General features: G+C 41.4%; 1 long non-coding RNA gene across 1 annotated transcript; it reads right to left on the reverse strand.

Moving 5' to 3' along the window:
- Window positions 1–6181: 6181 nt before the first annotated feature.
- LOC141374330 (uncharacterized) lies at window positions 6182–9821 on the reverse strand. Its single transcript, XR_012381108.1, has 3 exons — window positions 9736–9821; window positions 9501–9571; window positions 6182–6370 (listed from the first exon to the last, which is right to left on the reverse strand). It is a non-coding gene; the product is annotated as an uncharacterized lncRNA (long non-coding RNA).
- Between the last annotated feature and the right edge of the window lie 3169 nt (window positions 9822–12990).

The following is a 12990-nucleotide window of genomic DNA, read 5'->3' on the forward strand; positions in this document are numbered from 1 at the left end:
ACCTAGTTCCTTATTGAGAATGCCCTGGCTGGTACCCCAGACACAGTAAGAAATGGTGGTGAAATGGCCCATTTCCTATATTAGAGAGAGTTCATTCCCACACCTGGTCTCATCACCTTGCCGGTGCAAAGTTGAGCGGGGATGCACCCAGAATTCCTTGCTGGTGAAATGGAGGTATGGAGAGATTCTTTGTAGCGTTGTTGTGAAGATCAAAGAAGGGGATTAGAGGCATCATCATCCTCATCTCCTAAAATAATAATGGAACAATTTATTCACTTGTACTTCTTCGGAGAAAGATGATCTAATCTTATCTTAGATATGAGTTTAGATACACATCAAAACCATGCCTTTGAATCAAAGTCACTAATTGCATTGTATGCTATGAGTTATTACCTTCAATCCACATATCTCATTAGTTCTTCACATTTTTTAGAAAGAGTTAACCTGTACCTTTTTGCCAGGGTGGCATCATATTTACCTTAGCAGAGTGCCTGGAAATTTCTTACAGTGTACTCTTCAGAGATTGTTCAAATCTTTCCATTTCTATCATCACTCTTGTTCAAACTTTGGACAGGGCCAAATACTTCTGCTTCTGGAAAGCATCCTGGAAAATATTTTTGCCTTTTTGAGTGCCAGCCAGCAACTCAAACCCATCATTCTGGAGAAATTTTAAAAGCCTTGTAGGCTGAATAACATTGCTTGTCTTGTGCTTCATTCAAGTATAAGAACTCAGGGGTGTGTGTGTGCGTGCGCGTGCGTGTGTTTGTGTGTGTGTGTCCAGAAGAGTTCTCAGATGGGGCAGTGGGTTTGTAATAATGCAAACAAGTGAATCTTCTTGGCGCCCATAGTCAGTAGATTGACCAACTTTTCCTAGTTTAAATAAGCCCTCAGTCCCGGGCAAACTGGGACATTTGGTCACCCCATGTATTGAGAGTATATTTAAACACATCTCTGACTTTGAGGTCTATGATGCAGCAGAAACAGGAGGCGAAAAAAAGGCAAAGGATGTGGGGTTGGGTCCTTACTCTTCCAGTTCCATTACCTTGTTGGGGGCGGGGGGGGGACTTTTTTTAAGCATCCAGCGGATGGCATATTTTTGCAACGTTTTAAAATAGAGCATATGTGCACATCATTAAATTTCATGAGTAGGCTATTTGCATTTCCCAAATTCTCAGTTTTTTTCAGGTTGACAGGTATGCAAATGGGGAAAAGACAGGAAAGAAAAAAGTCGAGTTGTTGATAAGTCTTCTTAGCGTTACACTGAGTTAGACTAATGGTAAGTCATGTATAGGAAATGAGCTGTCTCCTTGCCAAATGTCACCCAGTTGAGCAGAATGGTTGCACGCATTTTGGGCGCTGCCATATTAGGTATCCTTCGTGATTTTTTATAGTTTCCATTTCTCTAGGAAGAGTTTCCTTAGGCTATTTAATAACGAGCTACACAGTGACATCTAGTGTAGGAAGCAAAGAAAAATTACAGAGAACACACAAAACTGATCACTATTTAATGCAATGTCCACAAGAATTTAATGAGTATTACTGAGAAATAACTCTTTTCTTCCTTAACTGTAATTCTCTTCCTTTTTGTAATTAGCACAGTGAACAACCTAATGGATATATGCTCAGTTAGGATGTGTGAGTCAGAGCAGTGGGAAAGAAAACCTGTCCCCATTGGTGCTATCACAGGACTAAAACTGTTACAGATCTTGACTTACAGTGGGGTTACTTCTGATAAACCCATCGTAAGTTGAAAATATCCTAAGAAGAAACGTGTTTAATACACCTGAGCTCCTGAACACCATAGCTTAGCCCAGCCTACTTCACACGTGTTCAGGGCACCTGGGTGGCTCAGTCAGTTGGGCATCTGACTGGTGATTTCAGCTCAGGTCATGATCTCAGGGTCATTATATTGAGCCCCACATCTGGCTCCATGCTGAGCGTAGAGCCTGCTTAGGACTCTCTCTCTTGCCACCCTCCCTCTGCCCACCCCCCCCAACTTGCCTGCTCTCTCCAAAAACAAAGTGTCCAGAACATTGACATTTAACCTACAGTTGGGCAAAATTGTCTCACGCAAACCCGATCTTACAGTAAAATGTTGACTATCTCATGGAATTTATTGAATACTATACTGAAAGTGACAAACAGAATGACTGTCCGGGGACACAATGTTTGTCATTGTATCAGGTGTTGACTCTCGTGATCACATATGGCTTCTGGCAACTGCGGTCCCTGCCACTGCCCAGCATCATGAGACAGGATCAGACCGCATATTGCTAGCCCAGGAAAAGATCCAGATTCAAATTTCCAAGTACCATTTCTACTGAACGTGTATCGCTTTCACACCATTGGGAAGTTGGAAAATACTAATTCAAACCATCCTAAGTCGGGGACCATCTGTACATGGCTGAGACATTTTCTATCCTGGAGTTCCCTCTTAAAGAACAAATATTCAGGGAGGTTTTCATGTTAACCCACACATCTTGTGTGTTTCTGGTCACCATGAAAAGCAGTGATTCACCACTGAGCTCTGTTTACAAAGGAGTAACTTAATCTTCGGATGGTGCTCTTATTTAGATAGGGCTGGCCCAAGTCCTAAGAACAACATCGAAAGAATGAGGAGCTTGTACAAGAGATACCTTGGGAAATGCGGAGCAGAAAGTGGAAAATAGTAGACATGAAGACAAACTTTGCTAACTTCATAATTCTGATCCAGAGCCAGAATAACCCAAGATCATCTAGTACCAGTCACCCCCTCAGTGGCAGTATTCTGACCAACATAACAAACGGAAACCATTTAAAAAGTACCTACTTACACTTGGCATTGCAAAGGCAACATAGTTTCCTGTCTTTTCAAGAGTTTACTGAGTTAAGGGCAACACTTCTTTTTTTTTTTTTTTGCAGCTTTTCTGTATGACCTCTATACTCCAACCCACTGGCCTTTCTCCTACTGCTCAAACACATCACACATGTTCCCACTTCAGGGCCTTTGTACTTCCTGTCCATTTGCATGGAGTGTTGGTCTCTCTGATTTCACATGCCTAGAATCAAGTCAGTATTCTAATCTTGGCTCTTCAGAAAACCCTTTGTAATCAACCCTACAGATAAAGTAGATACTCCCCTTTGTATTAGCATGCAATTAAAAACAAAACAAAACAAAAGCTTATCCTTGGGGCGCCTGGCTGGCTCAGTCTTTGGAACATACAATTTTTTTTTAAAGATTTTATTAATTATTAGAGAGAGCACAGAGGGAGAGTGTGAGGGGGAAGCAGACTCCCCTCTGAGCAGAGAGCCCGATGCAGGGCTCGATGCGGGGCTCGATCCTGGGACCCTGAGATCACGACCCGAGCCGAAGGCAGATGCTTAACCAACTGAGCCACCCAGGCGCCCTGGGACATACAGTTCTTAAACTCTGGGTTGCAGGTTCGAGCCCTAGGTTGGGTATAGAGATTACTTTAAAATAAAATATTTAAAAAAGTATGTATCCTTATTGAAATACTTTATGTGTCTGCTCACTAAAAAACAAAACAAAACAAAACCCCACAATGTTGTAGCTCCAAATCATTGAAACTCCTCCTTTCCTGCAAAGTGAAAAGGTTATTGAGAGTATCCGTTGGTTCATTTCAACTGAGTATGATGAAAGACATGAGCTAGAAAAAGATCTGGACAATCTCCAAGCAGAATTAAGGGAGATGATTAAGGGGCCAGAATTGGACTGGAAAATAAAACTTTCTCAACTCCAGTTTCCCCAAATTTAGATTCTCAAAATAAAAGGTAGCCTCGGGATAAAGATCAAATCAAGACTGTATTTCTGTGAACCTTTGTTAAAATCACTGAAAGATTTAACATGGTGAAGAATAATGGGATCCTCTCAGGGAGACCAAAGAGCTACTAAGAATCTTGAAAACTTTGCTGTTAACAATGTTGCTCACACAAACATTTTGCAACTATGTCTCTTGGAGTACATACACAGAAGTTTCTTCTCTGGACTATGCAGAAATTCAAATTTACTAGATAATACCAAATCATTTCCCGAATCATCTTTACTCCCCCCAGCAAAACATGAGACTTTCTATAACTCCACATCCTTGCCGATAGGCAATGTTAAGTTTCTTTTTTTAACTCTCTGTAATCTATGGGATATGAAATGAAATCTCGCTGGGAATGTAGAGGAAATTGTTCCACATATAGCTGTAGATTTGGTATGTTCGTGGGAGAAAGTGAGTTCAGAATCCTCCATCTTCATCTTGAAGCAGCTCATTGTGAATTAAAACTGCACTTTTTTTTTTCTTCTGACTACTGCTGAAACTTGACACTTTTTCTTAGGTTCATTGGTCATCTCTGTTTAAAACACCTGGTCATGTATGTTACCTATTTAGGCTTTTGTTACTTGATGTCTATGTATGTATATATACATACATTTATATATATTTATTGGCCCTGTTAATACTTTGGCCCCTGGCCATGTTGCCCCTGCAGGGAAAAGAGAAGAGAAGAGGAAGGAAAGAGGAAAAAAAAGCGTCCGTGTGATTATTAATCCTTATGTCATGGGCCACAGAGAATCTGCCAAACTTTTGATTGGAATGACATTGAATTTGTAGACCAATTTTAGGGAGAATTGACATCTCTGTGCTATTGACTTTTCTAGTAAAGGTCATGTTTCAATCCCTAAACTCAGCTCTTTAAATGTTACTTACTCTCTCTCTATAACTTTCTACATAAAGAGTATATAGGGTATATAGTATTCTTCCATAAATCTGTTATGTAATAGATTAGATTAGCAGATAATTCTAACACTGAAGCAACCTTGATCTTCATGTATTATCTTTCCTTATATATTGCCTGTAAGATTTAAACACACTTTAGGATTTTTGTATCTATGTTCATGAGTGGGATTGGCTAACACTTTTTTTAAAAATGGCTTTATTGGGACACCTGGGTGGCTCAGTTGGCTAAGCATCTGTCTTCGGCTCAGGTCATGAGCCCAGGGTCCTGGGATCGAGTCCAGCATTGGGCTTCTTGCTCAGCGGGGAGCCTGCTTCTCCCTCTGCCTCCTGCTCCCCCTGCTTGTTCTCTCTCTGACAAATAAATAAAATCTTCTAAAAAAATAGCTTTATTGACTTATAATCCACTTACTGTATAATTTATTTATCTAAATTATACAAGTTGTTGGCTTTTAGTATATTCATAGAGTTGCTCAAGCATTACCATCATCAGCTTCAGAGCATTTTCATCACCCCTAAAAGAAACTTGGTGCCCATTAGCCATCACTCTGCATTCCCCTAGCCCCTGGCAACCACCAGTCTGCTTTAGGTCTCATTGGATTTGCCTGTTCTGGATATTTCAGTAAATGGAATCATGCAGGCTTTTTTTTCCCCCTCCCTTTGTTGTTTTTGTTCGCTTTAAGTACCTAGGTTATGGATTTGCCTATTCTGGATATTTCAGTAAACGGAATCATGCAGGCTTTTTTTTTTTTTCTCTCCCTTCGTTGCTTTTGTTTGCTTTAAGTTATCTTAAATTATTATATTATTAGATATAACCTAAATAAAATATTTAGGTTATTTTACTTAGGGTATTTTCCTTATTTTTATACTAAAAGGTATTACAACATTACACAATTAACAGATTAAAACATCTGTTCTTTGAACAGAGAAAGCCATCTGTACAATTGTTGTGCCTGCTATTTTGATGTGGGCAGATTTGTAACCATTAATGCTTATGGTATCATTCTTATATTCAAGGTAAGAGTATCTATTCATCTAAGCTACTTCATTAACAGATTTATGGAGGAAAGCCATATAGTTTTGTCAGTAAATGCAGGAAATAATCAATACTAATCTATGATTTTAAAATAAAATCTCTGAAGACGTAGGGATATAATAGGATATCCTTAAGGATATAATAATATCCTTAAGCTGATTAATAGCTTCAAAAATACTATAGCAAAAGCTACACTCAAGGAATCCTCCTTCCACATCTTGAAGGAAAACGAAAAAAGAAGCCTGAAGTAATTTCTATGCCACACTATACTAGCAGTCCTGGCCAGCACAAAAGTAAAACTGCCATTATTTGCAAATGATATGATTGTCTCATTGAAAGCACTAAAGAATCTAAGAAAATATCAGAATGAATAAGATATTTTCAAAGGTTGCCAAAAATAAGATCAATATATAGAATTCCCATCTTTATGCAAAGGTTATCATTTAACAGACATGCACACAACACCCAAGAATTATCAGAAAATGGTGTGCAAGGATTTTCTGCATGTACTTGTACAGTGCAGGTAGAGAATTAGAAACACAGGACACTTGATTAAAATTTTGGCTTGGGGTTTTTTAGGCTTCACCCATACTGCGTCTTCAAGTCTGAAAGCCTGTCAGTGAAGACAAAAACATAAGAATGTTTTAGGAATTTTTGGAGACAATTATCTGGTTTTCCTCATTCCCTCGAAAGCCAGATCAGACGCACATAGCTGTCACCCTCCCTAGAGGATATGTTCTCCCACTGTTTTCCCCCTGAGGTTCCTGGTCTATGCAGGAATGTCAGAGCCAATTTGCCATCCAGCTTGGCCCCACCTCTGCGGTGCTGAGGACAGGGTTTCCAGGCCAGCCTGGAGTACTAGCTCCCAGTGAACTCTGGCTGCAGCTTCGCTCCTGTCTCTCAGATCCTGTGTTCCCATCATTTCTGGCCTCTAGCTCTTGCCCTCACTTTATTGTCAGTGTAGCAATTATTCCAACGTCACTGGTAAACATGTTTATCTAGAATATATAGATGTTTTGTACCAAGAATACTTTCTGGAAATGGAAGTCTCTATTTTTAGTTTAAGTTTTGCAAACCTGCTTTCTTTCATGGTAGGAAGAAAATATTGAACTAATACATGCTTACTAGAGAATTTGTTGAACAAACAAATGGAGAAAGCGTAACTTTAATCTGAGTTAAGTTAATCATTGATCAACGATGATGCCTTGTGTTCACAGGACATCTGCCATGTACATCCTTGCAACGTTATATCCATAAAAGCCTGTTCCATTCAAGTTTTCATGAGAAATCTAGCCTTGGTTGGCAAGTGTAGTAAATAGAGGCTCAGGAGAGCCCTGGTGATGGAATTACCTACCTGTCTGTGAGTCTGGGTGAGACCTGTGACTTGCATTTAACTAACAGAACATGGCAAGGTTGATGGGAAATCACTTCTGGGATTGCATTACGTAGGACTTGGACCTCCCTCCTGGGAGCTGAATTCTGCCAACAACCATGTGAGCTTAGAAGCAGATCCTTCCGCATTCGAGCCTCAGATGAGTCCCCCGCCCTGTGTACTCCTTGACTGTAGCCTCATGAGAAACTCTGAAAAGAGGAGCCAGGAGGAGTGTGACTACACTTTGTGACCCACAGAAACTGTGAGAGTATAACTTGTGTGTTGTGTTATCAAACTGCTAAGTGTGTGGTCCTCTTGTGATGCATCAGTAGGTAACTAATACAGCAAGTGAACTGGTGATGGAAGGTGTTCAAACAGAGCCCTTTGCACAGGTGAAGACATGTTTGAGAAAAGATATTTGAGTAACAGATACTGAATTACAGCACTCTTGGGGTGACACCTAACTCCACAGTTCTGAATGGAGCAGAGCTCCTGAACGCAGAAACAGCATAGAGAATCCCCGCCACAGCAGTCTTTATTAGCGATCGGCAGAATCGCTGGTCTGGAAGAGTCCCTCAGAGTTAATCTGTCTTATCTGCAGATTTGAGACAGATTAATATCTAAAGCATTCTTCTTTATCACTCCCTTCATGGCTTATCAGTAATGTCTGATAATGAGTTTCAAGCCTTGCCAGGCTACAGAGGGAAATTAATGGAGGCAATTAGGAAAGGTTAAGGGGGAGGCAAGTTAATCTGGTTAAGAGCAAAGACTGATTGTGAAACCAGAAAATCCCTCTACCTCCCTTCCCTGCTTCTATCCTCCTCTCTCTCCTCCTTTGACTTGACAAACATTTATCAAGGTCCCTCTATGTGACAGGCATCAAGCACTAAGTTAGAGTCTTATATGTCTTATTTAATAAGTGGCACATGGGTCTTATTTATTAACCTATGTCTTAAAAGATCTCAAGTTCAAGTCAGGGGTTGGAACAGACACATAATCAAATAATTGTTACAATCCAATAAATGCCAATAAAATCGTGGGCCGAGTATTAGAGACAGCCAGAATTAAGCTGACTATGTGTCCCTGTTTTTCTTTTTCTTTTTCTCTTCTCTTCTTTACTTTCTTTAATACCAGGACTAAATAAGGGAAGACAGTGGAGAAGAAATAGCCACAAATACTTCAGTTAGGAAACCTTCATGCGTGGCGTTATGGGTGGGATTGTGTCTCCCAGAAGAGATAGGCTGAAGTCCTAAACCTCCCGTATCCATGCATGTGACCTTATTTAGAAACAGGGCTTTTGCAGATACCGTCATGTTAAGACGAAGTCTTTTGGGTGTGCCCTAACCTAGTGACTGGTATGCTTAATTGGAGAGGGAATTTTGGATACAGAGACGCATGGGGAGGATGCCAGGTGACAAGAAAGGCTCAGATCCCAGCAGCTGCGAGTCCAGGAATGTCAAGGATCGAGCTCCCTCTGGAAACGAGGAAGAAGCAAGGCAGGACTCTTCCTTAGAGTCTTCAGATGGAGCAAGGCCCACTGACGCCTGCGTCTTGGACCTGGAGCCCTCAGAACTGTACACTTCTGTTGCTCTCAGCTGCCTAGCTTGTGGTCTTGCATGACGGCAGCCCTGGGAAACTCATGACAATAGTGAAATCACACTGACTTGGCCCAGGATGAGGGAGTGATTGGGAATACCCTGCCTGAACAAGCAAAAAACTTGGAACCTGCAGAATGCAGTTGTTTGCCCTTTTTTATTCCCAGGCAACAGAGATTCCGAAGTCCGTGGGTGCCTCGCTTGTGTGTGGGTGGCAGTGTGGTGAGCGCTGGCTGCCCGCCCGGAGGCATGGCTGGAAGCAACTATTCCTGCAGCCCTTCTCTAGCAGGGGGAGCCAAGGACAGGGTGGCCGCTCAGAGAGAGGCCCAGGCAAAGATGTGTGCCGTCAGTTAGCACAGGGAACGGACTCCCCAAGGGTGGAGAATGTGAGCCTTGGGGATTTACTATGCATCCTAGTTTATGTTCAGCACGCACGTGCGCGTGCGCGCACACACACACACACACACACACACAGACACACCCCTGGACAAAAAGAAGCTCTTCCTCAGTTTGGCAGTCTGAATTGTTCTGGAAAGATTGCTCCATAACAATAAACACTTGCCTCTCCAGCACCAGCTTCACTCTCTGCTGCCAGTTCTCTGGAGCACTCCTCTTGAGAACATGGAGGCCCTTCTCACAGAGAATGGAGGCTCCATGACACAGTTCCTTCCGCCAGAGACCTGGGGGCATCCTTACTCTCTGCCCATCGCCCCCGGCACTCACTGGCATTCCTTCCTGCCCGTTGTATCTTCTCTGTAAGTCTCAGGTATACTCACCTCTGTCCATGTCCGCTCTAGTGCAAGACGCCATCCTTTCTGGATTCACCATTTGCGTTTGGCTCTCCAGCCTGTGTCCCCGTAGCAGTGTGAGTTCTGCTACATCCTGTGCCCCCCTTCTGCCCCTTAACATTCTTACCACTGACCCCCCCCCCCAACTGCTCTTGCTCTAGGGACAGGAAGACTAGCAGTAATGCTCAGGTCCAATCCTGTGCAGTCCCCTGCCTCACCTTACCTTACTCTCCGCCCCACTGTAGACCTCCTGCGCTCCCTCACCCAGCTCTGTATCTGCTGACTGTCTGCCTGGGAGGCTTTGTTCTTGTTCACCCCAGATGTCGCTTCTTCCCGGGCAAGGCCAGGCCCCTTGGTCAGAGGCCCTCAGCATGTTACGGAATTTTCAGAGCACAGAACTTGTAAAAAGATGCTTTGTTTTTGAGGTTCTCTGATTAACGTCTGTCATCTGCATGGGATGTCAGCTCCCTGATGGCAGAATCCACATTTGTTTGGGTTCGTTCTTGTATCTGCAGTGTTAAGAGCAGTTTTTGTTGAATAAATAAGTGAAGGGATTGCAATAAAGACAATGTGTTTTGAATAATAATTGGGTTCTCAATTCATGAACTTGTTTACTTTACAGCAGGATGATGTTCTTAATTCCTTTGTTGTTTAGTATTCTGCTTGGTGAGCACAGTGAGCCTTAGGATAAAACCATCTTTTCCACTTTTTCCAGAGTTTGAATGAAATGAAACAATAAACAATTGCGTGCTAAAATGTGAATCTTCAGGGAACAAGACAAACAAAGACACTTGGAAATTCACTGTACAGTAAAATCCATCAATATTCATGGCAGGGGAATGTCAAGTAGGAAAAGCTTGAATTAGCTTCAGATAAATATCAAAAGTGTGAAATCCATTAAAATAATTTAAAATTATGAAAGCCTATACCATTATGTGATCATGGCTCCCAGTTCCGTGGAAAGTCTTTGTCAATAAAAGCAAAACTAATGCTAATTACGTCTCCTATTTTGTCATGCTATTTCATTATCTGTAATGATTCAATTTGCTGATCATCATTAATATTTATTGAACTTGTATGATGCTTAAAGCTGCCTATTTGCCTCAGTGATAGTAGACTCTTTCATGTGTAAATTTAATAAAATGTTAGGTACAGTGCCGTAAAGGAGTACTGTTGAAGACCGGTCTACTCAAGAAAACAGTGTCTAGGGCTATGCTGTCCAATGTGGTAACCACTCAAAGCCTAGTTAAATTTAAATGTAAATTAATTAGAATTAAATTAAGTTAAAAATTCTGTCCTTAAGATGCATCAGGCAGAGTTTAAGTGCTTAATAGCCACGTGTGGCTAGTGGCTACCATACTGGACAGCACAGAGAATTTTCCATTAGCACAGAGAGTTCTTTTAGATGGTGCTTGTGTAGCAGAGCTTTTTTAACTGTATCTTTAATACAAGTCAGTAGTATGCTTCATTGTTTTATTAGAATAGTTAAACTGGAATAGCAGACGCTTAGTCGGCAGAGAAGAGTAGTCACAGTTTCCTAGGGCTCTTTGCTGTGTCAGGTTCATCTAGCCGCGATCAGCAAACCACACACATCAAATCCAGCCTGTCCCCTGTTTTCTAAGAGAAGGTTTAACTCGGGCACACACTTCCTCATTCACTGACGCATTGTGTGTGTCTGCTTTTGTGCAGCAACAGCAGAGTTGAGTCGTTGTGATAAAGACCGGATGGCTTGCAAAGCAAAAAATACTACTGTCCGTCCCTATTCAGAAAATGTTTGCCCACCCCTGGTCTGGATCACTGTGTCCCACGGAGTCCTGATGGATTGGCTACCCACCAGAGAAGGAACCAGGAGGGATCACAGGTGACAGAGATAGTAGAGAAGGAATGCTACGTGTGGTTGAGGTTGTATTCAGATACTTCAGAGGGCTTCAGAAGAACGAAGACAACCGGGCAGAATTTACGACGAGGAAGAATTATGGTCAATACGTGGGAATACATTTGAAATAATTAGACTGTTTTCTGGATAATGGGACAGTCGCTTTGAAAGATTAGAGCCTCCTTACTACAAAGCGTGATGCTAAAGTAGGAGTAAGCATCTGATGGACATTTGTAGAGAAGATTCCAGCCCATGTGGAAATCGATGGCGTAATTTCCCCAGGGAAACCTTTCTGCTTCACAAATCCACTGAAGATCCTGAGGAGAACCCCTTTCCAAGAAGAATACACTTCCACTGATAGACACAGTGCCTTCCATGAAATGATTTCAAGAACCTCTGAACTATGCATCTCTTTACCCTCAAATAATTCATCCAATTCTCAAATTCGATGAGAGAAAAACATTTTCAGTTATATAAAACCTACATCTAAAAAGAATTCGAGACAAGTCGTAGTTAACCAGTCTACTGTTAAGACGGTACAGAATCTGGACACATACATAACCCGTGTGAAATGCCTTTCAGAACCTTGTCTTCTCCAAGGAACGTTACAACAGACTTGGTGCTGACAGCATGATGTTTTCATTTTTGTGGACAGTTTAGTGCCAAACTTAAGGTAAAAATTTAAGTTGCTGAAAACAGGAATATCTGTGAAATAATCATCGCACTTGTGCAGGTGTTTTCTTGCATTGCAGCCATTAATTTCCATTTGGGGTTATCCTCATGACCAACCTTACACTCCACTTCAAATTCTTTCTCTCTTTCTCTCTACCTTCTCACCGAGGTATTGTGTTGGATAATATTCACTTTTCCTTTCCCTGAAAAAAAAAAAATACCTTGATTTCCTCTAGGACTGAGATTTAAACTTAGAAAGTTTAAGAAAGCCAAATCAAGTACTAAGAAAATTCACAAATGAAAAATGTCTTAATATTGTTATGGGCATTTATTATATATCCAAATCATATTATATCATCAGAAATCATAATAACACCATTATGCTCCGCAATTAGATGCTTCAGTAGCAGCTTATGATGTGTTTACTGTAATTACAGCATTTGACTAATTACAGCAATTATGCCACTTAGTGGCTGAATTCTTAGCTCTGAATTCCATTGATTGGGTGGACTTTCTCCGTAATTCTGTGAGGTTTTGTGCCCTAAATTTGGTGAATGTAGGCCTGAATTTTATGTTGCTAGATTCATCTCAATTTCCAGTGATGATTTTAAGGATTGGGGATGAATATTGCCATTTTGTATTTGTATTACCCTATCAAAACGTCTAGACAAGGACAGATTGTTGTCTTCTGGCCCCAAGCACTACAACTGGGCTAGCTGTTGGGTAGGTCCTTGTCTTCAGACCAGGGGCTCATGTCTGTGTCCTTCCTTGGTCAGGGCGGTGGGGGGATATGCTTGCATTGAACAGACAGGCTGCTTCCCCAAAATGAGAAGTCAGCTTGGTAATTTGATAAAAACAATCCGTTTGATTCTTTCTCCTTCCACCGATGGCTCGTTAGGCTAAACGCACTACATAGCTGTTTGGTTTGTC

Source organism: Callorhinus ursinus, unplaced genomic scaffold, assembly GCF_003265705.2.
Source record: "Callorhinus ursinus isolate GAN/ISIS: 27379988/994484 unplaced genomic scaffold, GSC_fseal_2.0 scaffold16, whole genome shotgun sequence".
NCBI lineage: Eukaryota > Metazoa > Chordata > Mammalia > Carnivora > Otariidae > Callorhinus > Callorhinus ursinus.